Consider the following 26,625-nt stretch of genomic DNA (forward strand, 5'->3'; position numbering starts at 1 on the left):
CTAGACGAAAGGGTTTTCCGTTTTGGAGGCGCTTCGCAAAACGAATTTCCTATGGGCTTGCTTCGCAAGACGAAAATGTCTTGCGAGTTTTTCCGACTTTCCCCCCCTTTTCCTCCCCTTTTTCTAAGCCGCTAAGCCGCTTATCAGCTGATCCGCTAAGCCGCTAAAAGCCGCTAATAGCGGTAATCCGCTAAGCCATCAATGGGCTTGCTTCGCAAGACGAAAAAACCGCTAGACGAAGAGAATCGCGGAACGGATTCTTTTCGTCTTGCGAGGCACCACTGTAAACACTTCGGGTTACAGACTCCACTAACCCGGAAGTAGTACCTCAGGTAAAGAACCTAACCACAGGATGAGAACAGAAATTGCACAGCGGCAGCGGGAGGCCCCATTAGCTAAAGTGGTACTTCAGGTTAAGAATGGTTTCAGCTTAAGAACGGACCTCCAGAACGAATTAAGTTCGTAACCAGAGGTACCACTGTAGATATGTGTGTTTTAATCAGTGCTGGAGACAAGCAACTATTCATATTTTAACTTAAAAGGGACTCCCTTCCATAGCTTCTTTATCTCAGATCTTAATAAATGGCAAACTGCTAACTAATTGAGTGTGCAACGCAGCATTGTGAGCATAGGTTAGTCCTATATCATGTATTACTGACCGTGTGAATTAAAAATTTGACACTTGGAACATTTGTGTCTGTATCTTTATTTGGATATGTGGGAGGTTCCATTACATATCCCACTGGTAAAATGTTGGAATTGGTTGAGTTCTGCATTTTTTTAATTTGGGACACCCCCCACCCCCCTGAAATCTGTGTCATCGTCAGCTTTATTTAAAAGATTGCACAAATGGTGACATCTGGGAGCCAATTCACCATTTAATTAAATTAGCCTGTAATAAAATCTGCCATAATGAGATTAAAATTAATTATTAATCAGGAGCTGACATAGGCACAAAGCAGCATAAATAATAAATGAAGGCTGTGTCTGCTGTTTCTAATTGAGGACCTACTTCACTGCAGTAATACTTTTTATGAAGTGTTATTGGCCTTTCTGCAGTGCCATAATATATCTTATTTAGACTATGATCCTATACTCAATTATTTGTTAATAAATTTCACTGTCACTGTTGGTGTAGCATACTAGTTAGTGTTTATAGTAAGTTTGAAAGAGTGGTGTAAATTTACTGGAAAACTAAATATTTGGGTTTATATTGTAAAATAAAATAGTGATGTCTTGCCCACAATGGCACTTTCAACTGCTTAACTAGGTACAGAATTGTTTCCAAAGCCGTTTATGAGGACATTTAAGAGGATCAAGGGGAGGGACAGATGGACAAATCTAGGCTTGTGTACATCACTGCAGGTTTGCAATACCATTTACCACAGCAGGAGCCATACCTGAGCCTCTTTGCAAATTTTTCACATTTTGCATTTGTCATTTGGGGAGGTGTTTCTTTAACCTCTACCCACAAAGGAACTTCCTCTCTAGGGAGTCCTTTATCTCAGATGAACCCACCACAAGAAAGAGGGAGAACTATGGAGATTCCCAAGGCTATTAAAAAAACAAGACAGAAGCAGGAAAAGTGCACTAAAGCGGGGAAACAGTAGGTCCTTAGGACCCCTGTGATTTCATTTGCCTGGTGTCCAAACATCTCACTTATCAATCACAATTTCACTAATTGGCTAATAACATTCACAGGCAGGGCCAGCTGAATGGGCTCATTTCCTAGAACAGAGCTTTCCAAACAGTTTTGTGACATATTAGTATGTCGGCTGCAGTGTGTAGGTGTATTGCGCGAACGCTCCCTGAGCTCTTCCCGGGGCTGGAAAGGGCTTAGTTTAATGTCCCATTTGCTAGTAAAACTGAATTACTAAGTTGTGAAACAAGACATGTCTAAAAAGTGTGCCACAAACATGAAAAGTTTGGAAAGCTCTGTCCTAGAATCTCTTAGAAGGATACCCACACACTTTGTTTAATATTTTTATTTCATTGCAGTGGGCTGGACTAGATGGCCCTTTGGGTCCCTTCCAATTCTACAATTCTATGATTCTAGGAGGGCCAGAGACTTACTTTTTTAAAAAGAAAGAAAGAAAGAAAGCTCAGACTGTAAGGCTCCTGCCTAGGGACACTAATAAAGTTCTTTACAGTCAACCCTTATTTTAAACCTTACATGTGAAAATACCCTTGAGTTGAAAATGGCAAATGGAGGATATGGTGGGTTCTTGGGTATCTGTCAGACCAAAGGTATTTAGAGGAAAGAGTGTGGTTGAAGAGGTTCTAATCTAAAACCCAGTTAGGTTGAGCAATTCAGAGATAAGGTCTATGGTGAATAGTCTGTATTATCTGTAGATTATAAATGTTCAGTATTTGCCTAGTGGTAATAATTAAAGGTTGTCAAATAAAACTCTGATTTGTTGCCTGAGAATTACCAAATAATCTTTTCTGTAAATAGTTTAAATAGCCATTTCATGAAGGAAAGATTTCTAATTTTGCAGATTAAATTTAGAGTAGGCCTTCTTTCTTGCTACAAGTTTTTCTAGTTGTCTGTGATGAAATGGCTTTCTGGTGGATCACCAGTTAAATGCTTCTTATCCTTTTGGTACTTTCCCTTAGGATGCTAGAGAACTGTTTTCCTATTACATTCTACGCCTATCCCAAATCCTAAAAGTAAGCAGGAGTGAGTATTCCTAGACTAATCAGCAAGAGCCAATGGCTGTATTTGAATCACAATAATCCAGAATTGCTGACTCACTGTGGTTAATGGGAATGAGTATTATTCTGGTTCATAGTGCCCAATCACTTCTTCCTCACTTCTCCCCTGGCACAAGTAGGAGAAGAAAATCAGAAAGCCTCAATTAAGTTTGGCTTTCTGTGACCTCTGAGTTCATAATCCTGGTTTGCTGGTCTCTAACAAGCAAGATCCATAAACTAACAATAAACTATGACTAGCAATCCTGGCCTGTTAGGGAGCAACAAACCAAGATCCTGGGTTCAAATGTCACAGAAAACCAAGCTCAATTGCAGTCTTCTGATTTTGTTTCTGTCTGTGACTGTGGAAAGGTTGGCCAGTGTGCTTGAGCAGGCCACTTATTCACAATAAACCACAAGAAGTAAGTCAACTCTCATTTATTGTAACATGTGAATACAGCCAGTAAGAGGAGTCAATTAACCATCTTCCAAATGCTCTTTGCTTTTAAATCCTTTTATAAAGGGTTTTTTTTTCCTGTTACATTTTGCCAAAACTTACTTTCAGTCTGTGTATATACACTGAAGGTGAAAGAAGAACGTGTTATGTGACCAGTGGAATATTTCCACTTATAGGCAAATCTAGGGATTTAGTAATCTTAGTCAATCCATATTAAAGTTAGAATTTTCCAAATTCACTTTTTTCATATCTTGCCTTTCTGTGCCCCTGCATGGCATGTTGTAATAACCTTTTATGTGTTACACTAATACCATGGCTCATTCTTTCAAGTGTTTGGTTGCATTACACTTTTCAGTTGTATTTATCTCTGTTCTGTTCTTGTGTTCAGAAGTTGTTTTATTTCGTGTGTGTTTAGTAGAATTTAAGGGGTTTTGTCCAAACATTTCATACTTATTCCACTTACTACACATAGTTGACTGTGCCTCTTAGTTCAGAAATTATAGTACTGCCAACAATGCATATTGAAAAGATGACTTGAAGTAATTAACATAGTAAATAAGTGCTCTGTAACTGCAGGCTGAAGCCCTTTTCCTCTAAGGATTATTTCTTTAATCTAGTAGTACCCAAAATAGTCTTTACCTAACTTTTTACTTGGCAAAAAAGCAATGTAAGAGATGGGAAGGCAATTTAATCAGATTCTCCTTTGCTGCTGCAGTTTCCTGTGCCCCAACTTTGTGACATTAGAGTGACACCACTCAACTTTGTGACATCAGAATGACACCACACAAACCTCTCTGTTTCTTCAGCAGAGAAGTAGTGGACAAATTTTGACCAAACAAACTTCAAATCACCCTTGACAACCATTAACTAACCCTGTTAGTTAGCAGGTCTTGTGATGATTTACCGCATAGTGCTTGCATGGGGAGTTGTTTTGAGTGGCTATTACAGCTTACTAATGGTGTCCAGGGGCTGCCTTAAGCACCTGCATATCAGAGGCATGCTGTAACAGTCAAAACAATTCCTTCTATGAGTACCATGTGGTGGACCATCACTGGACCAGCCGCCAACTAGTGGTTTTGAATGGTTAAAATGTAAGACTGGTATTGTTCCAGCTTTCAGTTGCAAGTGTCAACACAGCATTACAATATGCCAACAAAACTAAAAGTTGGAAGAGGTTGAGAATTAAGAGCTATAAGTCTTTTGGATTTACTTATAAAGCTTGTGATCCATCTGCACAGTCTTCACATCTCACAGGTTGGGGAGCACGACTGGAACCTGGCACAGGAGGCGTCAGGGTGAACAAGCCATTTGAGAAAATTACTTACTCTCTTTTACATAAGCAGATGCTTTCACTGTATCAAAAATTGTTCTACAAGCAGAACAGCAGCATGGGATTTCACCCATTGTGTTTGAATTTAGGCTGAAAATGTTTTAAAGAATATTAATTTAATTTACTGTGGTATGTTTAAAGCATTTGCTTAGCTGGAGGCTGTACAAAATATTTTCCCCTAACAGTAAAGCAAGCAAAAAAATACGCTTCTCCTTATGACTCAAACTCAAGAATTTTTTTTTGGCATGATGTATTTACCTGAGAGATAAAAGGAATTTTCTTTTAAAAAGGAAGGTAATTGATTTGGTTGATTTCAGTTTCTCTTTTGGAACGGTGTAAAGAAAGATGAATTGTTTTTAAAGGTTTTACATTTGGCTCTTTAAATGACAGATACAGGAGTTCCAGCAGTTAGTCTACAATTCAATAGACTCTCCCATTCTCTCTACAAATATATAATAGTTCGGTCCCAAATCTTTAGTATTGTGCCAAATTAAATATAGGTCGCTTGAGCAAATCTAGCTATGCAAACACACTTCTGAAAAACATGTTCACTTTATACTGACAGGCTCTAACTTTGTGTGGATCCTTAATTGTACTGGCATGAAGTCAAGACAATTCCCAGACCATTAGCCTAACTGCTGTTGAACTTCTAGAAAGACCACATTTCCCATCATTTGTAGGCGGATATGAACTCCACTATTTTTACACCATGCTTTGGAATCGCCATTTTGCAAAAAAAATTCTCCTGAGTTCAAAAGTCCAGCCTGGTTTTTATTACTAGGACTTTGAAGTAATAAGATGGTGTGTCTTTACAAGAGGTTTATTACTCCAGAACACTGATTTCCTCCATTTATTATTTTTAATAAATGAATTGCCCATTTGCAGAGATGTCTAAATAGGGCCTAAACTATAATAAACTAGGATGCCCAAAAGATTGAAGACATAAGCATACTATTTTGTATAGTGTGATGGGATAATGAGCTGCTTGTGCGTAAAAGCTTGATCCCTCTGGGGTTTGGCTGGTCATCCAAACCAATGCACTAACGGAGCCCCCAAAGCATGACTCCGTCAATCGCTGGTAGAATCTGACAGTGGGCGTCTACGGAATTTACGCCAACATAAAAGCTGTTTGACAGACATGCGCTTTCGTGACTCTCTGCGTGACAGTTTCCGGCGAAGGGTGGGAGTTCCCAAAGGGGGTCCCGTTACCTCTCCACTACTCTCACTGGAAGCATCCCAGAGCCTCCCCTCCGCTGTGACTCCTGCACTCCCCCTGCTGGTTCCCTCTTCTGCTGCAGATTCTCTCCTATTCTCCTGGAGCCTGTCCACCACCTGTCTCTCCGATGGCAGTTCCCTGACATCCACCTCCCCCCCAGGGCCCCCTTCACCCCCTCCCGCCTCCTCTCCCACTGGCGGTGAGGGCGGAAAGCCCCTGAAGGAACTCTCCTCGTCGTCCGAGGATTCTAACACTTCCAGCCACGGCGTACCGTCTCTCTCCCCGTCTTCCTCTTCTTCGTCGGAGTCGGCTTCTTCACCCACCCCTGACTCTGGGAACCCTTCAAACTCTCCTTCCTCATCGGTGGTCCCAAAGTGTTCCCTTCTAAATCGATCCACGGGTTGCGGTTTTCTTGGGAAACGCTGATGAAATGTTTCTATTAAAACCTCGTCATTGACTACCTCTGCTGGTACCCAAGTGTTTTCCGACTCTGCTTCCCCCTCCCATTCTACCAGATATTCCACCTGATTCCCCTTCCACCTGGAATCAATGATTCCTGCCACGTTCATGTCGCGCTCTCTCTCTTCTATCACGGGCGTTTGGGTGGCCTCTCTCTCACGCTCCCCCCACTCACGTCCCTCTCGGTACGGCGACAGTAATGACCTGTGAAATACTGGGTGTAATTTCATGTAACTGGGCAGCCTGAGTTTGAATGCCACTGGGTTGACCTGCTGTATGACCTCAAAGGGTCCCAATCTTTTGGGCCTCAATTTCTTGCTCCCGCCCTTGAACGGTAGCCCTTGGGTGGACAACCACACCCGGTCCCCCACCCTTATAGTTTCACCTTCCCTCCTATTTCTGTCTGCTTGCTTCTTATATTCTTCCTTGGCTTTCTCTAAGTTAAGTTGAAGCTGACGGTGGATCGCCTCCATCTCTTCAAAAAAATATTCCGCCGCCGGCACGCTCCACCTCTCCCCTCCCTCTCCTGGGAATGCCCGGGGGTGACACCCATAATTTGCCAGGAAGGGACTCATCCCTGTGGACACGTTCTCCGCGTTGTTGTAGGCAAATTCTGCTAGAGGTAACTTATCCACCCATTTTCTCTGTCTTTTACATAACACCTCAGGTATTGTTGTAAAACCCCATTTGCCCTTTCCGCTTGCCCATTGGTTTCTGGGTGCCGGGCAGTTGAGAAATTGAGTTCTACGTGCAGTAAGCTCATAAGTTTCCTCCAGAACCTGGAAGTAAATTGTTTCCCTCTGTCGCTCAAAACCCTCAAGGGGGCGCCATGCAACTTGAAAATATGTTCTACAAACAACTTGGCGGTTTCCTCCGCTGTGACTGCATGTGAACAAGCTATAAAATGACACATCTTGGTTAATTGATCTACCACCACCATGACAGCTGTTTTGCCTTTGGATTTTGGCAGGTCCGTCATAAAATCTATGGATACTGCCTCCCATGGCCTTTCGGGCGTGGGTAAGGGTTGTAATAGCCCCGCTGGCGCCACCCTCTCTCCTTTCGCTCGCTGGCACCTGTCGCAACCCCTGACATATTCCCGTACGTCCTCCCTCACCTTGGGCCACCAAAACTCCCTGGTAACCAACCACATGGTTTTGTGCTGTCCAAAATGTCCCGCTGTGGGGCTGTCATGCAACTGCTTGAGTACTCTGCCCCTCAGTTCCCCGTCGGGTATGTACAGTGCCCCTTTGTAATACAACGCCCCGTTCTTTTCTTCAAACCCCCCTGTGTTCTCCTCTGTCCTCCGGAGCTCTCTGAGTTTCTCTTGGGCGTATTCATCGTTCTCCGTACCCTCTATCAGTTCCCTCTGCCCCACCAATGCCGCCCCACACACCCAGCGGTCTTCAGGGATTACATGCCTTGCCTCAGGCGCTCCCTCCCCCTCTAAGTACTCAGGTTTCCTGGAAAGAGCGTCCGCCCTCACGTTCTCGGAGCCGGGCACGTAACGAATCTCAAAGTGGAATTTGGAGAACTCCTGGGCCCATCTCACTTGTCTCTGGTTCAGCACTCGGGCTGTTCTCCAGTATTCCAGATTTTTGTGGTCAGTTCGGACTTGAACCTTGTGCTGCGCCCCAATCAGCAAGTGCCGCCATTTCCGGAATGCTTCATGAATGGCGAGCAGTTCTCGGTCGTACACTGTGTAGTTCCTCTCTGATTTGTTCAACTTCCGCGAGAAGAATGCACACGGTCTCCATTCAGACGTATCTTTTCCCGGCTGGAGAAGAACGGCCCCCACCGCTCGGTCTGACGCGTCAGTCTCCACTCTCATTGGTTGTTGTAGATCCACGTGCAAAAGTTGCTCTTCCGACGCAAACGCCTGCTTTAAGCGTTCGAACGCTTGCTGCGCTTCTCCCGTCCAAACAAATTTCTTTTTGCTACTAAGACAATCCGTGATGGGCGCTGTTAAATGGGCAAAGTTTTTGATGAACTTCCTATAGAAGTTTCCGAAGCCCAGGAACCTTTGCACGTCCTTCTTGGTCTTTGGTGTTTTCCATTCCAGTACCGCTTGAACCTTGCTGGGATCCATGGCCAATCCCTTGTCAGACAACCGGTACCCCAGGAATTCCACCTCCTTGGTATGAAACTGACACTTCTCCAGTTTCACCCACAGCCGGTTTTCTCGCAGCTTGCTCAGTACCTCTCTTACATCTCGCACATGCTGCTCCTCATTGTCTGAGTACACCAGGACGTCATCTAAGAACGCTACGCAGTTCTTGTAGAGCAGTGGCCCCAGGACGTGATTCATGAATGATTGAAAACAGGCGGAGCCCGCTTGTAATCCGAAAGGCATAACGGTGTACTCAAAGGCCCCCAAGGGGGTGAACATAGTGGTCTTCCACTCATCCCCCTTTCTCACACGTATCAAGTTATATGCCCCCCTAAGGTCCAGCTTGGTAAAAATTTTCCCTTTTCTCACCCGTGTTAGAATGTCATCAATTCTGGGCATAGGGAAAGTCACTGGTTCTGACACTGCATTTAGGGCCCTGAAATCACATACAAGCCTGGGCTTGCCCGTGTTTTTTTTGTCCACAAAGAACACTGGGCTGCCCCCCACCGCTCGTGACTCTCTGATGAAACCTCGCTTGAGATTCTTGTCAATGAACTCCCTTAACTCCTGCATCTCACTGTCTGACATTGCATACAGCTTGCCCACTGGCAATTGTGCTCCTGGGAGTAAGGTAATTTGACAATCAAAGGGTCTGTGCGGGGGCAGTTTATCTGCTTCTTTTTCGCTGAACACGTCAATCAAGTCAGCGTATTGTGGTGGCACCCTCCCCTTGTCCATCACTTCCATCCCTGCTAGAGTGGCCCTGGCGCCTGCCTGAGCCTCTCCCTCCTTGCAGTGTTCTAGGCAATGTGCTGATCCAAAGGAAACCACTCTCTGATGCCAGCCTACTAGCGGATCGTGTAGCGCCAGCCAGCTCATACCCAAGATAATAGGAGCTCCTCCCAAGGTGGCTACGTTAAACGCTATCAGTTCGGTGTGTCGTGCCACCCTCATTATCATTGGTACAGTCTGTTGGCTCACTTCTCCTCCCAACAGCTCCCTCCCATCAATCGTGGTAACCTGCAAAGGCTTACTCAATGGGATAGTCTGTATCTGGTGTGCAGCTGCAAACTCTTTGCTCATGAAATTACATGAGCTACCTGAATCCAATAGCGCTTTTATCTTCAGTGGGTGTCCGTTTGCCAGTTCCAGCAACACCTCTATCACAAGCGCTGGTCTTGGAGGTTCCGGCGTGGGCACATTCATTACTCCCTGGCCTGGCTGCTGTGCCCTGATGTTGGCAACCAGGCGTTGGCTTTTACTTGCTCCGTGATTTCTTCTTCCTCCTTCCCCCCAACAGTTCCCGCCATCCCTTGCCATTCCTTCCTTTGCGGACAGTCTCTGGCAAAGTGACCTGGCTGTTGGCAGAGATAGCATCTCTTGCCGCTCCTTCCCTCCTTCTTCCGCCCTTCACTGGTGTTTGAAACTGCGCACGCTGTTCCGAGTTCCATCGGCTCTGCTGGCGGGAAAGGCTGCTCCGGAATCTCTGGAATGCGGAAGTCCTTCCAACGTTCCCCCTTTCCTTCCCGCTTTTCCATAGCTCTAGCTTCCTGGCGTGCCCCAATGGACAGCGCTGATTTAGTCAGCTGATCCATAGACTCCGCCCTAGGCGCCCGGGAAAGTTCATCTTTCACTGCCGGAGAGAGACCTTCTTCAAACAGCATTTGAATAGGTTGACTAGCAAGGTCCCACCCAAGTCTATGAATCAGCATGGTGAACTCAGTCCAGTACTCACGTACAGATCGGCTCCCCTGTTTACACGCCATTAACTGCCTGCGCACCACTCCCTGCTCGATCTCGCTGGAAAACATCAAGTCCATGGCGCGGAAAAACTTCATTGTGTCCTTTAAGATTTCATTATTGGCTGCCATCAGGGGCCGAACCCAGTCCCTCGCCCCTCCCTCTAGATGGCCAATCACGTACGCCACTCTAGAGTTCTCGTCGGGGAAGTCATCAAACAGTAGATTGAGAGCATATTGCATCTCTGTCCTAAAGGCTTGATAGTTCCGGGGATCCCCCCCAAATTTCTGCACCAGTCCAGGCACCCATCTGGCAAGTGGGGTGGTCTTCCCCTTATCTGCATCTTGAGCCCTCCTCTCCTCGAGCCTCGCCGTTTGCAGTGCCAGCTGGACCTCCAACGCCCTGTACCTTTGTTCCAGGCTTGGACCTGCTCCAGCTCCAGCTCCTGCTCCTCCGGTTCCGCCTAGTTCGCTCATGATGCCTTCTGCTTGCACAAGCTGCTTTCAAAGACTGTCAGATTGCTGTGATGGGATAATGAGCTGCTTGTGCGTAAAAGCTTGATCCCTCTGGGGTTTGGCTGGTCATCCAAACCGATGCACTAACGGAGCCCCCAAAGCATGACTCCGTCAATCGCTGGTAGAATCTGACAGTGGGCGTCTACGGAATTTACGCCAACATAAAAGCTGTTTGACAGACATGCGCTTTCGTGACTCTCTGCGTGACAGTTTCCGGCGAAGGGTGGGAGTTCCCAAAGGGGGTCCCGTTACCTCTCCACTACTCTCACTGGAAGCATCCCAGAGCCTCCCCTCCGCTGTGACTCCTGCACTCCCCCTGCTGGTTCCCTCTTCTGCTGCAGATTCTCTCCTATTCTCCTGGAGCCTGTCCACCACCTGTCTCTCCGATGGCAGTTCCCTGACATATAGCTTTAGAGTTTTATATTTTTTTTCTGATGCTATATATTTAGGAGCTGGGTGAATAAACTTGACAGGAATTTAGTGTGCCCCCCCCCCCAGCCTGGGCAGGTTGCCTGTTTCATACCTGACTGAGTCCTGCTACTGTTAAGGATATGCTGAAGTGTTTTTTTTTCTGACTTTAACTGCATTGTGACAAAATCCAGAGTCCAGTGGATTGTGGGACCGTCATAAGATATGCTCACAGATCCTATTTCTGATGGGAATATAAATGATAATATTTTCTCTTTGTGGTAAAGATATGCATTGCGTGTGTACATTTGAAGCAGAAATTGGAAATAAATTTTAGTGAAACTCATATTTTTAGAAATGTACCGGTAATTTTTAATACTCCTTCAGATATGTATAAAATAACGTTAAAGCTTCAGGATCTAAAAGTTTGGTTTCATGAATGGAAGGAACTCATTTTCTGAGGATAAATCTTCAGAGTAGAAAGACCCTATCCCTTAATGGATCCAGTTTTTAAATTCTCCATATTGAACTGTTTTCTAAACTTTAGATGTTTTCAGGCATTTCCAACTTTCCCATGCTCTTAAGGTAATAAGATTTGACATACCTCTGCCTCCCCTTGGAGTATAGGAAAGCTGGAAATGTCTGTAAATGGATAATGTTAGAAGAAATGGGTTGGATCCAAAGGTTCCATTGCAAAAATGGAAGGAGCTTTTGCTCCAACCATCATGTTTTCCTATTGCCAGGGTATGAACTCTGTTCTCAGTGCAAATTCTCAATGTTCTGAACATATAACTAGGGATGTGCAATAAAAACCTAACTGCTTGTTAGTTTTCCCCCATTCTTTGAGGGATGCGTGTTTGTATAATTCCTTTATTTGAAATGATACATTTAAACGTAATATTTTAAAGCATTTAAACTGGCAAAATCCTCATTTTACTCCATATCAAGGTGGAACTTTTTAAACTAACTCCCACAGATACGCAAACTATCACACTGGTGCATATTCTCCAGGAAATGCTGGGAAAGAATTCTCACCAGTAAAAACAACATTTCATATCCAACATTTGCCATATTTAAAGTCAAATCATTGACAGGATTGCACTTGCATCCATTGATTTCAGGGAGCCTGACTTATGTTAGATATCAGCTGTAGGCACTCCCTATTAAGAGAACAGTGACTTTTCCATTGTGATAGCATGTAATGTACTGATGATATCAATTCCACCTCAAATATAGTATTCACACACGGCCCTACCTCAAATTGCCAGTATCAAAATTTCATTCTGAAGGTCTCTTGTTGTTTTCGACATGTAAGGACATATTGTATTCAGGCTGCAGTGCTTCTCCCGTTCTGTGTTTACACATATGCTTTGGGCACACATGCTTTGGTTAATTACTTTTGCCGTGTTCCTGCTTTTTCCTGTTCTTACTGGACTGAATACAGTTTGTGATAAATGTTGCAAGTTCTTGTTCTCTATCAACTCTATTGTTAAAGAGTTTTATAGTTTTAAATTGATGAAAGAATATTTATTGTGAATTAGAAGCTGCCTTGAGAGGAGAGCTTATAAATACTTTAAATAAGTTCTGCTTTTAGGCTATAAGCTGCTCTAACACTCTTATTTACCTTCAATATCTTGTACAATTGCACAGATACTTTTCATAATTATCTGGGCTTGCTTAGAACCCATTGAAATAAATGGGACAGGTAAGTCATGACTAAAGTTTGGTTGATTTCAGTGGGAACTAAGTGCAATTAATGCATTTTCTCCCCCCCCCCCTTTAAGCTCGTTTAAGAAACTTTATGTGCACACACATGCACACAGGGATTGTTCTCTCCCTATTTTTGTTTCCCATCTTGGGCATCTACAAGTACAGTCATACCTCAGGATAAATACGCTTCAGGTTGAACGCTTTTGGGTTGCGCTCTGCGGCGACCCAGAAGTAACGGAGTGTGTTACTTCCAGGTTTCGTTGCGCATGCGCAGACAGTCAAAATGACGGCATGCGCGGAAGTGGCGGAACGCGACCCGCGCAGACGCGCTGTCACGTCTTACATTCTATTCAGGATGCGAACGGGGCTTTGGAACGGATCCTGTTTGCATCCTGAGGTACCACTGTACCTGAATCTTAACTTGAAGCAGACTTTAATATTTTATTTTATCACTTCCTTTGCTATTTTTTTTCTTTTAAAAGGATAATATATATTATATTAGTATTTCTATTTACTTTCTTTGAAAGTGTACTTTCAAATATACCTCTATTTTTGAAACATTTGTGAGTCCTATCCCCTACATTTCTGTCCTTCTTGCACATTCACATAGCCTTATGTTTTAGGGTATGCAAACAAAAAGTAGTTTCATTCCTCCAGCCATTCAAATTGCATTCATTTAGTTTTCATTTTTTGATTTTTCAAACTCATCCCCTTTTTGTTTTTCATTAAGGGGAAACTCGGCCAATTTTCTGCTACTTGTAGCATAGTATCGTTTCCTATCTAGTGGTATGAAATTTGTAGGCTTCCTAGTAATCTTGACGTCAGGAAATTTGGCACATTTCAGATAGTTATGACAAAGGATCTCATTTTAAAGGCAATTAAAAAAGGCTGGCATAAGAGAACACTACACAAGTTCCTACCATTTCTTTGCTAATTTTATTTAGTTATTCCTTTTGAAATGTGGACATCTCTGCAGTTATCTAATTTCTAGTGCTTTATTTTCTTCCCTCTTTTCTTTGATGTACAGTGGCTTGGATCCAAAGAGCTGAGTGTGGAGTTCCATTTCATGAACTGTACTTTCTGCCTCCTCCTTTCTGTCTGTAACTCCATGTTCTCTCCAAAGCAAGTGGAATAGGGTCTACAGTTGTGGGGGAATTTGGCAGCAATCTGAAACCCTTCCCCTTGCATGAGTGGAAGTGCCATTGAATCTTAGCCAATGTTTTCATCTTATAATTTTGCTCTTTCTTTGTCTCTATTTATGTAATGTTTTTCATTCTTCCACACAGATTACTTAATCTTTGTCTTATATCACTTGCCTGCTATATTTTCTCAGAAGTTGATCTGTAACCCTTCTTTTTCTCTCAGTGGCATCATTCACACATCATGGTATACCATAAATCGTGGCTTACTGTGTATGAGGAAATGTGGCCACTTCACTAGTAATTTTTAGCTGTGTGCTGATAAACCACTCCTCACCCCCCACCCTCACCTTGTATCTCTCTATTTTCTGTTTTGCTGAACAGGAACTCTTATAGAATACTGTGACTTTAAAAATCACCTTCAGAGCCACAAACTTTCCCCCTGAAACCTGGCTTCTTCCATATATACTGTGCTTCAATTACTAAAATAAGCTGTGAATTATTTGAACATTCAGATCTGAAGGTGCTATAAAATATGAATTTGACATTTGAAGTAGTAAAAATTAGTATACTGTTACAGATCAACATTCATTTGTAAATATATTGTTTTGGATATGATGGCAAACTCTGGTATTATAACGCTGCTATATAAATATATGGTGCAACCACATTTTGAATAATGTGTACAGTTCTGGTCGTCGTCCTCAAAAATGATATTGTAGAGTTGGAAAAGGTTCAGGAAAGAGTAACCAAAATAATTAAAGCAATAGATCAGGTTACAATATTTCTGTTTTTGTAGTTCAGAGAATAGGCTTGTAGAAGGCAACATGGTAGAAATGTATAAAATGATGCATGCTGTAAAGGAACTGGGCAGAGAAAAATAATTACTGTTTTCTCATAACACTAGAACTTGTGGACAACTAATGAAGCTAAATGTTGGAAGATTCAGGACATACAAAATAAAGTACTACTTCATGCAGCACATAGTTAAATTTGTTCCCATAATAGGCAGTTTGACAACTAACCCTGATGACTATGTTCTACTTCCACTTTCAGAGGCAGTATGCTTCTAAATACCAATTTGCTGGTAACCACAGAAGGGGAGAATGTTGTCACACAGGTCCTGCTTGTGTGCAGCCACTCAAAATGTGCCCACAAGTCCAAAAAATATTGATGACCCCTGTTGTACATGCATGAGCTTTGGACCTTATCTACACTGGGTTGCATCAAACTAAGTCATAGAGTAGCCTCATTGATTTCACTAAGCTTCAGAGTAGGCCCCTTGTTTATTGATTTCAATGGGCCTACTCTGAGTATGACTCTGTTGAATATCACCATTAGCTTTCTCCTCAGTGTTGAACAAAATTGCCTCCCATTCTCTGCCATAGTTGTAGATAGCAAATTTGAAGCGAAGGTCTGTTTGTTATTTTTTTTAACCTCAGCAGTAGTTTTAAACCACTTCAGCTATCTTTGTTTTCCCATACAGAGTCTTAGAAACTAGTTTGAATGATATGAGTATTCTTTGCTAGTGATCTTGAGTTCTCAATTGCAGAACTTCTGTTTCGAGGATTCTCTGAAAAGAGGATTCACCAGCAAAATCAGTTTATTGGCATGGAGATACCATCAGAAGATGAGCAAGGGCATTTTTATTTTGAAAGACATTTAATCTCCATCTGTAAGCTAATATTTTATTTTTGTTTTATATGCATTGGGTGCATTGAGCTTTTTGGTGTTAATTTTTTGTATTTTTCATAAATGTTCAGATTATAAACTATGTTAAATTTATAAAAGAAAAGCATTGCAGTACCATATGAACAAACATGTTGTTTGCGTAGGTTTTATTTTATACAGATTTAGTTGCTGTTACTGCATTGCACCTTTTACTCGGTTTCCCTTTGACTGTTGTAGCAGTAAAAAACAAGGCTATAACAATATGCTTCCTTCAGAATTTAAACATGCTTCAGTGGGCTTTTATTGTAATAGAGTCTGGCCTGGTTTATGCTGGTTAATGCAACAAAGTGAGTATTACTTGAGATGTTAATGCTTCGGATAATTACAGCTGAGGGGCACCTGTTTAAGGAAGTGCAAATGCTCTTTATTATTTGGGGGTGGGAGAGAGGCAGTTGTAAATAATATTCCCAAGAATAACTATGAGAGCTTGGGAGCAGATTTTTAAAAATCATGTGCATAATACATTTGCTATGTAACTTTTTAAAATAAAAGTTATGCATTTCTGAGTTACAACCAGATCTTAGATACATGAGAATGTCCATCAAATTCAAAATCTAGAATGTGCTGTATATATTTCTAGTGCAGAATAGACTGTGAATGGGAAGTCCTCAGTTAAACAGCATCCCAACAATTAACTCTCTAGTTATCTTAGGCAAGCTATTACTGTTTTCACCTCGACCTCTGTTCTCTGTAATATTAGAATCATAGTATCAGCCTGCCTTACAGGGTTGTTGCCAGAGTTGCTGAGATAATGTCTATAAAGGGCTATTTATATGATAAGGATTTTTTTTCTCCTTTCACAAATACAGCTTGTATTTCATTATATATACTTTACCTTTACCTCTCCTTTAATACACTGAGGACATGGGGTAGAGCATACTCATGTGTCTTTTAAAAAGTAATGTGGAAGATGGTCCTAAATGTAAGCATTATTAATGACCCTCATGGTCCTGGCAATCCTTTCTAATAATAAAGTGTTGGAGCTGTCAAATGATGGCACAAATATCCTAATCTACTTAGATAGCTTTTTAATCCGAGTCATCAATCATGTTTTATTAGCTTTAACAGAGTCAAGCTGCTGTCATTTAAATGTTGCACTAGGACAATGTGCCGACAATGTTCTGCAGGTGTAACTTTCACTCAAATGCTAAGTCTGCACAGCAAGCTAGATTGTGCTCATGTTGGGAGAGAGTGCCATCTTCAGTTTTAACTCTCCACCGAGCTTCTGAATTTTGCATCTTTGTAAAGTGTAAAATTATACTTCCTATTCTAAAGGAAAGGGTGGGAAGCAGAATTCTCAATACGATACGTGACCATCAGTAAACTGAATTGTTATTTTTAAAACTATTAAATATTGTTTTACACAACTGTTGCAACATATGCCTTAAAATATGCTAAAGGCAGCTAGTATAATAATAGTTGCAATAATAATAGCAATAACATTAGAGAATACTCAGAATATTTATTTCCTACCTTAACATTCAAAGTACTATTGAAAGCACATATTTGTACTACTGCAACAAAAATATACTATGGTAAAAATGGTGGTAACGTGAATGAATAAAAAAGTCTTATCAGCATTGTTTGTTTTTTGTTGAGTTGATTCTGCCTATGGAGGAGAGAGAACAGATTTTCTGTGGATATTAAAGTAGTGTCCACTTTTATTTGGCAGTTCTCTTTCGTGTCTGGTATGTTACCAGAAACATCTACTTAATTCTTACATGCTAGTGCTGGGAGAGATATGTTATTTATTCTTACCACTACTGCTGCTGCTTCATTTAGAAAACACATTTTTTAAAAATAAAATAAAAACGCTTTAGTGTTAGTATGTTTACACTTCATCTAGAATGAATCATTGATATAGTGTATGTGTATATATAGGCATAGCTCTGTGCATTTAAATTTTAAAGGGATTTCATACAATAAGAAGCAGATGTGTCACAGTGACAGCAGGCAAGTAGGGGCTGGGAAGCTGGCTTCATTAAAAGAGCCTTGGGATAAATGCACCACATAAGATACCCACTGAAAGACAGAAGCTGTTGATGAGGGTGACCTCTGAATGCAAGTCATCTTACTATAAACAGAAGGGTGTGGAAAGCCATTGGTCTGAGCCAAGCTTGTTTACTATCCAGATCTCACTTTAGTTAACTTAAGTAAGCCCACTGAGCCTGCGGTGACTGCTTAAGGAAGAACAAAGTGTCTTTCGTTCTACCTGAATTTGAGACAATCGTGCTGTCTACAGAATTATCTGATCCTGTAACTGGCTACACATTTCCAGTGTTGGGTAGAGGAATTTTGTTGGTGCAGAACTTAATATATGCTCCCCCCTCCCAAATTCGAGTCAAAGTGTCTGGGGAATTCTTTTAAATATCTTGAGAGGGAAATGAGGTAAGCCTGTAATTTATTTCCGTATGTGACAATGATTAGCATGTTCAGAAAGCAGTTGAGACTAAATAGTGTCTGTTTATTTAATCAAATCATTAATGAGATTTTTTCCTATTTAGGGATAATATTCCTTAGTTTACTTTGCATGTTTTTATAGGGTTTTTTTAATTGATCATGTTTTTATAGGTTTTTTTTATGCATGTTTTTATAGGTTTTTTTTAATTGATCACATCTCATATGTGTGGAAGTTATTAACTGCTCTAGCTTCAACCATCATTCATAAATGATAGTTATTTAAATATGCATTCATAATATATATACATTTCACAGTAAGCATCCTGCTTTTTTACTAATATATGAAATATTTAATTATGTTTCGGGAGAGACGTAAGATCATCAGACATTTGGCAGAAATACGTTTTCGTTCAAAAAAATAATAGCACTATACTGTATATTTTTACTCAGAAGTTACCCCTACTGTGTTCTGTGGGGCTTACTCCAGGACAAGTGTGTTTTGAAATTTTAGCCTCTTTGTGTGTCACGGAATACCTTTTAAATACTTTTTTTGTAATGTTTCATAGACTAATGGCTGTTTGGAATAGAAAACAACACATCATTTATAGTATTTCTTTCGTTGTTGGATGTTTTAATCTGACATTCCAGAGCTAAAATGTTGAGCTTGCTTTTTGTAGCAGTTTATCTGGGTTTAAAAAGAATTCATAAAATTTTGATATAGTTTATAGTGATGCAAGTAATGTATTTGGCTGTAAAACAATAGTAGTTAAGGAATGCTATAGCTATGTATACATAAATGTTTTTTCTACCTTGTAAGGAGAACAACAGACCATAGAGTTAAGTGCTATATTGCACTTCAGGATTCGTAATGTGAATTGGCGTTAACAACTACTGCTTCTTAAATGTCTCTTTCATTCAAGAGAACTTGGGAGAGTCTTTTGCTTCAGGAGTATTTTATTACCTTAGAAAAGGAAGTAAAGTTTTGGAGAAAAAATTTAAATGCTTGAACTGTCCACTTGTGAAAATAGATTTAGAGCTGCAGGGAGTTGTATTGTTAAGGGACACTGTTTTGCAGAAAAGTATGATAAATTATTACAGCCAATATGCTCCTCAACTTGGTTCGTAAGGTCTAGTGAACAGCAAGCAGCAGTATCCAATTACATGTTTCTTTTCTTAGATTGCTTAGTATTTTCATATTTCAGTTCAGCTGAACCATTTTTTTTTAATCAGACAGGGTTTGGCTTCTAAACTAACAGCTTTTAGAACACTAAAATTTTACCTATGAACAACTCCTACTAGTACATTTTAAAATGTTTAGATTAAACAACCCCCTTTTCAAAAATATTTTTGTTAGGCTTTATTTATAATTACACTGTGGTTTTATAAAATAGTTTAATGAATTCCAGAAATTGGAACATAAAAGTGCATCCGGAAAGTCCTCTCAAATTTAATGTTGTAAAAATGATGAGTGTATGTTTAGAAAACGCAAGACAGCTGTTAAAGAAAGACAAATGTCAAACAACTTATTAAATGTATGTTGAATGATAACGGGTATTGTTTGCTTACCAGTGTGTAATGTGAGATGATGAACAAATATAATGTGTGTTATATCTAGGTTAGAATTAAATAACATTGGTTAAAAACCTATTTTTAACATTTGGAGCAGTCTGACAGAGATGTCTAAAAATATTTTCTTGTGATTTAAATGTGCACCAGTACTTCTATTTGTGAAATGCTTGGTTATGGGAAACCAACAAGAAATTTGCCCTGTATATAAGTCCAATGAAGTAAATAGAAACATTGATTATAAGCAAATAGGAAAAAAATTTAGAACAAACTGCATATACTGTAGAAAGGTTCTAAGTTTTTCTCTAGCTAATTGACTTTTAAAGATTCACAAGAAAATCCTATGTATGTCCACTTGAAGGAGAGGCTACACACTCAGAAGCGCCACTGATATCAATGGGAGTAACTGTCAAGTACATGTGTGTATAGGATTTCAGTCTTAAAGTACAATATAGTTGAACTAAGTGGGATTTACTTCTGAGTAGGCATGCATATAATTTTTAGCAAAGCAATACTGTCAGGTTTTTAAAAAAATAAATCCTGTATTTCATTAATATGAAGATGTAAATAAATTTATTTATGTAAATGTAGACATATTTACATTTTATCTTATAACTCTGGGCCAGCAATGATATGATTTAAAACAAAAGAAAAATAGATCCTATATGCTTATTTCTAAAAGTACTCAATAGTGAAAAGATACTTGTTAAACAAAAAGGGACTACATTAATATTAGTTGTAAGGCACTAATAGTTAGAACACAGCAGTGAAATTGACATCCTTGCTTGGATGGGCTTGGATGGGTTAGAACATAGTTATTATTTTAATAAATACGCAGATGCAAATCTTGTAAACCTATTTATAACTGATCAAAATTGTAATTTTAGAAATAGGTATCTATTAAGAGAGCACCTAACTATTGAAGATAGGTGTGGCTAGGGATTCCCCCCCCCCCATATGCCTGGCAGTAAATATTAAAGGAGGAAAAAAGACAATATGTGTGGATTTTTGCACAGACAACTAATACAAAGAGAAGCAGGAAACATTAATTGTAACAAATAAAGAAGCCTTAAACAACAACAACTTGTGCAGAAGTGTGACATGTAGCATTTTGTATGCTCCAGACAGTTATACATTAACAGTGAAATTCTAGGAATGCCTACTCAGATGTAAGTCCCACTGAGTAAAGTGGAACTTACTTCAAGGTACAGGTGTATAAGATTGCAGCCTATAGCTATAGTCCTATACATAACTACTGAAAGTAAGTTTAATTGAACTCAACTGGACTTACTTTAGAAACATGGCTAGGATTGTGCTATTAGTTGAGTACCCCTTTCAGATAAGCAACAATAGAAATAAAAAACTAAAATATAATTAAAAAGGGGTTGTTATATACACATTTATAATCGGTGACATTTCAGTTCATCCACTGTCTGAAGGTCTCCCCCTTCTTCCAGAGCTACCTTCCAGACAATCATCAGTGTGATGACATCTCTTACTTCATTCAAATACCTAAACAAAACCCACATTTTCTATGAAATTTTGGCACAACTACCTAGAACAGTGGTTCATTATTAGGTCATTACTGAGGATCCCCTATTTTTCAAAATCCAAGCCACACACCCCCTACTTTTGAAAATTTTGATAACTCTAATTACCTCTGCAAAGCAATTTTTTGAACAAAATTTGGGTAGCCCCAAATAAGCAAATTATTTTAGGCATACTAAAAAACAGACTAGGGTTGAGTGATACCTGGCTCATCGTGATATATCAGCAGCTAAACATCAGGATATTCTGATATATCACAGTGTTTGAAACTGGACATCAAGCGTGGGGATGAGGAAAGGAGCAGTCACAGAGATTTGGGTGGGTGGGATGCATACAGATCAGATGTAGGGATTGAAGGAGTTGTAGTCATGGAGGTCAGGCGGGTAGGTTGTGTGCAGATCAGGTGGGATGAGGGAAGGAGCAGCTGCGGAGATTGAATGGGGGAGAGGAGAGGAAGCAGAGACACCTCTGCTGCATGGTAGAGGGGATGAAGATGGGAGGGTGCATCAAGCCACAGGCAGTGGTGGCAGCCAGAGAAGATACACATCCGCTGTGGCTGCTGCTGCTTTCCTGCTGACCAAGAAAAGCTGCTCTTTCTCAGTGCCAGGGGAAGGTAGTACCATAGTGCCTTAAACTGAAAGTGATCAGCTGCCCTGTTCTCTACCAGCGTGAGGGGCAGGCAACTCACTTCAGCAGTGTGATCAGCTGAGATCATGCGATATTGGCGGTGCCTTGATGTCGGTTACCCTGTTCTCCCTCATGTGTGGAGTGTTATATTACTGTGTATTACTGGGTCAAAATTGTTAACGCGGTGTGATTTCAAAACCAGTTTTGGCCAATACAGTGGTACCTCTGGTTATAGACACTTTAGGTTACAGACGCTTCAGGTTACAGACTCCGCTAACCCAGAAATAGTACCTCACATTAAGAACTTTGCTTCAGGATGAAAACAGATATCACGCTGCAGTGGTGCAGCAGCGGGAGGCCCCACTAGCTAAAGTGGTACCTCAGGTTAAGAACAGTTTCAGGTTAAGAACGGATCTCCAGAACAAATTAAGTACTTAACCCAAGGTACCACTGTATATAGAAAAACCAGACAGCGCTAAAATAGACCATAAAATTTGATACATTACCATGCAAAAATGACCAAAAAAAATAGTTGGAGAGGGAAGACAGAGGATGGGGCCATGGACCCCTAACTGGGAACCACTGACCTAGAGAGATGTTCGAGCAGGGTATGACCATAGAAGCCTGTAAAGGTAAGAACAAGGATCTTATGCTGAATGTGGAAGTAAGTAGAAAGCCAGTGAAGGGATTTAAGAAAGGGTTTCATATGATCATAGTTACAAGATATGAAAAATGAGTTTGGTACCAGAATGCTGGGTGGAAATGGAGGACCAGATGAGGCAATGAAGGAGTAGAGAGGTAACCCTCTGGGTTCAAGTACACTTCCACTTGTCCCACTGCTTTCTTCCAGGGAAACCCACTGTTTACCTCTGAATTGGCGCAGGGGAAAGGAAAACTGTGAATGAACTATCTGTCAGCCTAACGTGTCTCATAAGTGTTATGAGAATAAAGTGGGATATAGGTGGTGGTGGTCAGTAGAGAATTTATATAAGCTGTGTTGAGCTTGAAAGGGGGGGGGGATAAACTTTTGTTATTATATTTTGTCCTTTCTGTTACGTGTTGCATCATTCCTATTCTCCTCCTCTGCCAAATGTGGGATTCTAGTTGGAGTATTTGATCAGTAGGCCATCTTCTGAATGTTCACATCAGTTTCCATTACTATGAATTGAAAAAGGAATATGAGTTACAGATTAGTTTATAAACTCATTGTGCTTCTTACTGAGCCACTTCCAATTGCTAAAAAACATTTATGTTGCAGGCTGCATTTATCCAGATTGTCTGAGCCCACAAAATGCTACTGGAAGCAGACTGTCAAATAAAGCATGATTTGAGATTCTAGACCACCCCTTCTCTTGCAGCCTCTGTTGCTGTAGCAGAAAGTGGTGGCAGGCTGTTTCTCTTAACCTCTTGGTCTAGTGTTCTAGCCGTAATCCTGCAATAGGAAACAGGCTGAAAGATTTGTATGGATCACCTTAGGTGTGTTTGGTAAGACAATCCCTCTACTTCCCTGAGCCAGTGTTTACCTGATCTTATGACAGGAAGGTGGCATTATGTGGCATCCTTTCAAGCTGTCTGTACACCTGTCATAATGCATGTTGCCAGCTGTTCCATCATTGCATCTTGTGCCAAGTGCACATAATGCACCTGAGAATGCACACAAACTTCTGCATGTTGCCATCTGTTCTCACCATTGGACCTTGAACACAATTCTGAGAATCAATGTAGTGTACCAATACTATTCAAAAGGTGTCTGACTTGTGAGCCGAGTGAAATATTGTTATTGAGTAGCTCAGTTCAGCTGAAACCTCATATGTGTCCCAGAACTATGTGTATGAATTGGCTTTATTCTGAGCAATGTGTGTTGTCATTGTGCTAGATAGGGAAAGCCCCTAAGGTTCATGCTAGGCCTGATCCTATGAATGCCCGCTGGCAAACACATCCTATACCCTTATTAAATCAAGTGCTCTTTTTGCATTTCCTGAAGAAAGCCAAGCTTGCCCATTTTCAAGAATGGCAAGGTCATTCTTAATAAAATAAGATTTTGCTCTTTGGCATGATATTTAGTTGATATGATTATTTTATTGTTTTACAAATAAATAGTAGAATGGCAACCCTGATGCAGTTATTGCTAGTTCATAGGACCAAGCACACTGTAATAATGGTTTTCATTGATCACTGCTAAATTGCTCTGTTTGGCAAGGTGCATATGACTATTGCAACTCCCAAGTAGTATTATCAATTCCCCAAATTAGCACTTTCAGTAAATATGCAGATCTGGTAATAAGAAGTTCAGATAACGTATCCTTTATCTTCCTAGCTCCTTTAGTTCAGTGTCTTTGCCCATAGATTTAAGATTTAGGCCCAGTTCAGACGTAACAATTGTTTCCTGTTCCATGTCTACTAGCAGATCTCCTTTTAAATACACCACAGTTCCTGGTAATCACGAAAGCCAGTTTAACTGTCATTTGTTCAAACTATGATGAATGAGAAAAATGCAGAATCAAACAGTGTTTTCAAATCCTGGCTTGATCTTAAGCCATAGTTTAAACAAGCCTCAAATCCTTCAGTTCAAATATGGGGAACTGTGGTTTGTTTAAAACAGTAGTAGAGGACCTTTCTCGCAGCATGCCAGATCTATATCTGCCCTATCCTTTACAAGCTAAATTTGACAGGTGAGTGAGGCCACTCACCTGTCAATCACCTGACATCACAATGGTATCAAGTGGCAAGGCTCTTTGAGGGGTCACTCCTAGTGTCCCTTCAAAAAAAGCTTGCTCCACATTCACAAAGGGGTTTGCATTAAAACCCCTGTTAAAACAGGATTTTTGCTCCATTTTAACAGTCATTTCAATGCAAACCATGATTTTGGAGCAAGGTATGTTCCAGCCACCTATCAACTATTGGAGTGGGGAGTGTACCTTTATTCAGCAATAATTTGGAGCTTATTTTAAGCTCCTAATTGTTCCTTTAAGGCCACGATGGTATTCGCTCTACCCCAACATCACATATGACATTAGGTATGGGGCAGGTTGGTGTGGGTTTCCAGGAATGGCCTGGTGGGTCAAAGTGGGGCAGTGGGCTAGACATTCTCCACTTCTGGTTTAAAAGCAAAAGCAAAAGCTGCTGATCTTCTTGCATATGCAAATGAAGGGAGTAGGATGGAGAAACCTGACTCTTCAGTGGCTTCTGTTTACAGATCTGGTAAATTAAATTGCCTTTTTAATCAACAGAATGTATAAAATACTAGTTTCAACTCTTTTAAATAGTAGAGGGTTCCTAACTTGTGTGTATCCTAGAATAACTATTTCTAAACATACATCTTGATGTCCACTTATACTGCTGTAAGTAGAAAGATTTAGGGGATATTAAAGGGGAGCCATGTTTTGCAGAGGCTGTAGTTTGTCATAGTAAAGGAGAGTAAAATAGTCTGATGCAAATACTCACTACACTCTGTTGCCAAGACATACAAGAGGAGAAAGCCTCTGCTAAAGGCACCAGAGCCTATGCTACTCCAGCTTATGAAGAGTTAAATGTGCTTTTATCAAAATCACCTTTGAATGGAAGCTCTGCAAGTCAGATTGATCTGTAGAGGAAGAAATGGAAGATACTTCCCATGTGATGGGGTCACAGAGGAGGGCTACATTCCCCTGTGCTAACTTTCTGGGAGCCACATGCCAGCAGTAGGTGAGCCCCAAACCAAAGTGGATGGCCTGAGCTGACAAAGTGCTCTTGCTCTCCCACTCCCTGTAACAGATTCACACACAGGCACTTATACAGCCTCCCTCTGCTGTTGCTCAGATGACTTAGAAACAGCTGAGCAGTAGAAAAGAAAGATGCTGCAGAAGGGGCAGGCATACACTCACTACATCTCATACACAGACATGTGGAATTGGCTTCCCTTGTCTCTCATCCTTCCAGTCCTTGATCAAGTGATCTACTTATGAACTCCTTGGACCTTTCCAGCCAGGAATTGCTAAGATTCTTATTCTGGAAGGTCTGGGACCCTGACAGCCTTCCCACTAGTTCTGCATTCATTTTCCCCTTGGAAAGTCAAAGGGAAGGGAAGCCTTCAAAAACTGCTGCCTCAGCACACTCTGACAGAACCACCACCTCGCACTCAGAGCTGGCTGGAGTGGGAGGAGAGCCATGATCTGCTGGAAAAAGACTATGAACAGCAGACTGGCTGGAAAGGTTCAATGATTTCATCATGTACAATGAGTTTGGTCATAGTAGATGGTAGCATGTTTAAAAACTTCAACATTCAGTCTCCTCCATGTGGATGTGAAAGAGGAGAAGACGGAACAGGGAGCATTGAAACCCAAGGTTTACCACACATTCTAATAGTAGGAACCTGTGGTTTCTTGTTAAGTGGAACCCAGCCAATAGATATTGGATATGAGCCTGGAACTAGGTGAAGTTCCCGTTTTTTTGTACTGGACCACTCTTGGCAGATCACTATGCCTCGTCCTCTGTTATCCCTCCTGTAACATTGCCACATATTGCAAAAATGAAGGAATTATGTTGGGTTTTTTAAATTTTAAGTAATTAAGATTATAAAGTATTTTATACCAAATGTTCTGTATAAAACACAGCTATAATTTATTTAGGAATTTAAAGGACATACTGATAACAATTGATCCAGTTTCAATTAAAACGCTGTAAGCAACTAATAGGAGGTCTTACTGCATATGAGATTCAGAAGACACAAACACTATGCAAAATGTGGAAAATCAAATTTAATATTTTATATTTGCTCATTCCATGATAAACATTGAGTTATTGCGCAGATTGAAAAGACAAAGTACATACTAGATTATAGATACATATGGATAATACTTGCAAAATATTTGAACTGGAGCAACACACATTAAGTATACCGGATTTAGAAGATGAAAATTAATGTATGAATTATTTAGCTAACACTGCACTTTTGCCACAGAATCTGGTGTTTATTATTGTGAGCTTTAGCAGGAAACAG

The 26,625-nt window shown here is 40.7% G+C and overlaps 1 protein-coding gene across 19 annotated transcripts in view; it reads left to right on the forward strand.

Annotated features, from left to right (window-relative positions):
- Positions 1-26,625, forward strand: part of EYA4 (EYA transcriptional coactivator and phosphatase 4) — a 124,789-nt gene that overhangs the window by 27,803 nt on the left and 70,361 nt on the right. For 3 of the 19 annotated variants that reach the window (XM_081855315.1, XM_081855303.1, XM_081855308.1), the window contains exon 1: positions 17,654-17,894. The exons of the other annotated variants lie outside the window; for them this stretch is intronic. The gene's annotated coding sequence lies outside the window, so the exon portion shown is untranslated. Of the gene's footprint in view, positions 1-17,653; positions 17,895-26,625 lie in introns of those variants that run through there. 19 annotated transcript variants of the gene reach the window in all.

This window comes from Podarcis erhardii (genome assembly GCF_964252035.2).
Source record: "Podarcis erhardii genome assembly, chromosome: 3".
Taxonomy (NCBI): Eukaryota; Metazoa; Chordata; class Lepidosauria; order Squamata; family Lacertidae; genus Podarcis; species Podarcis erhardii.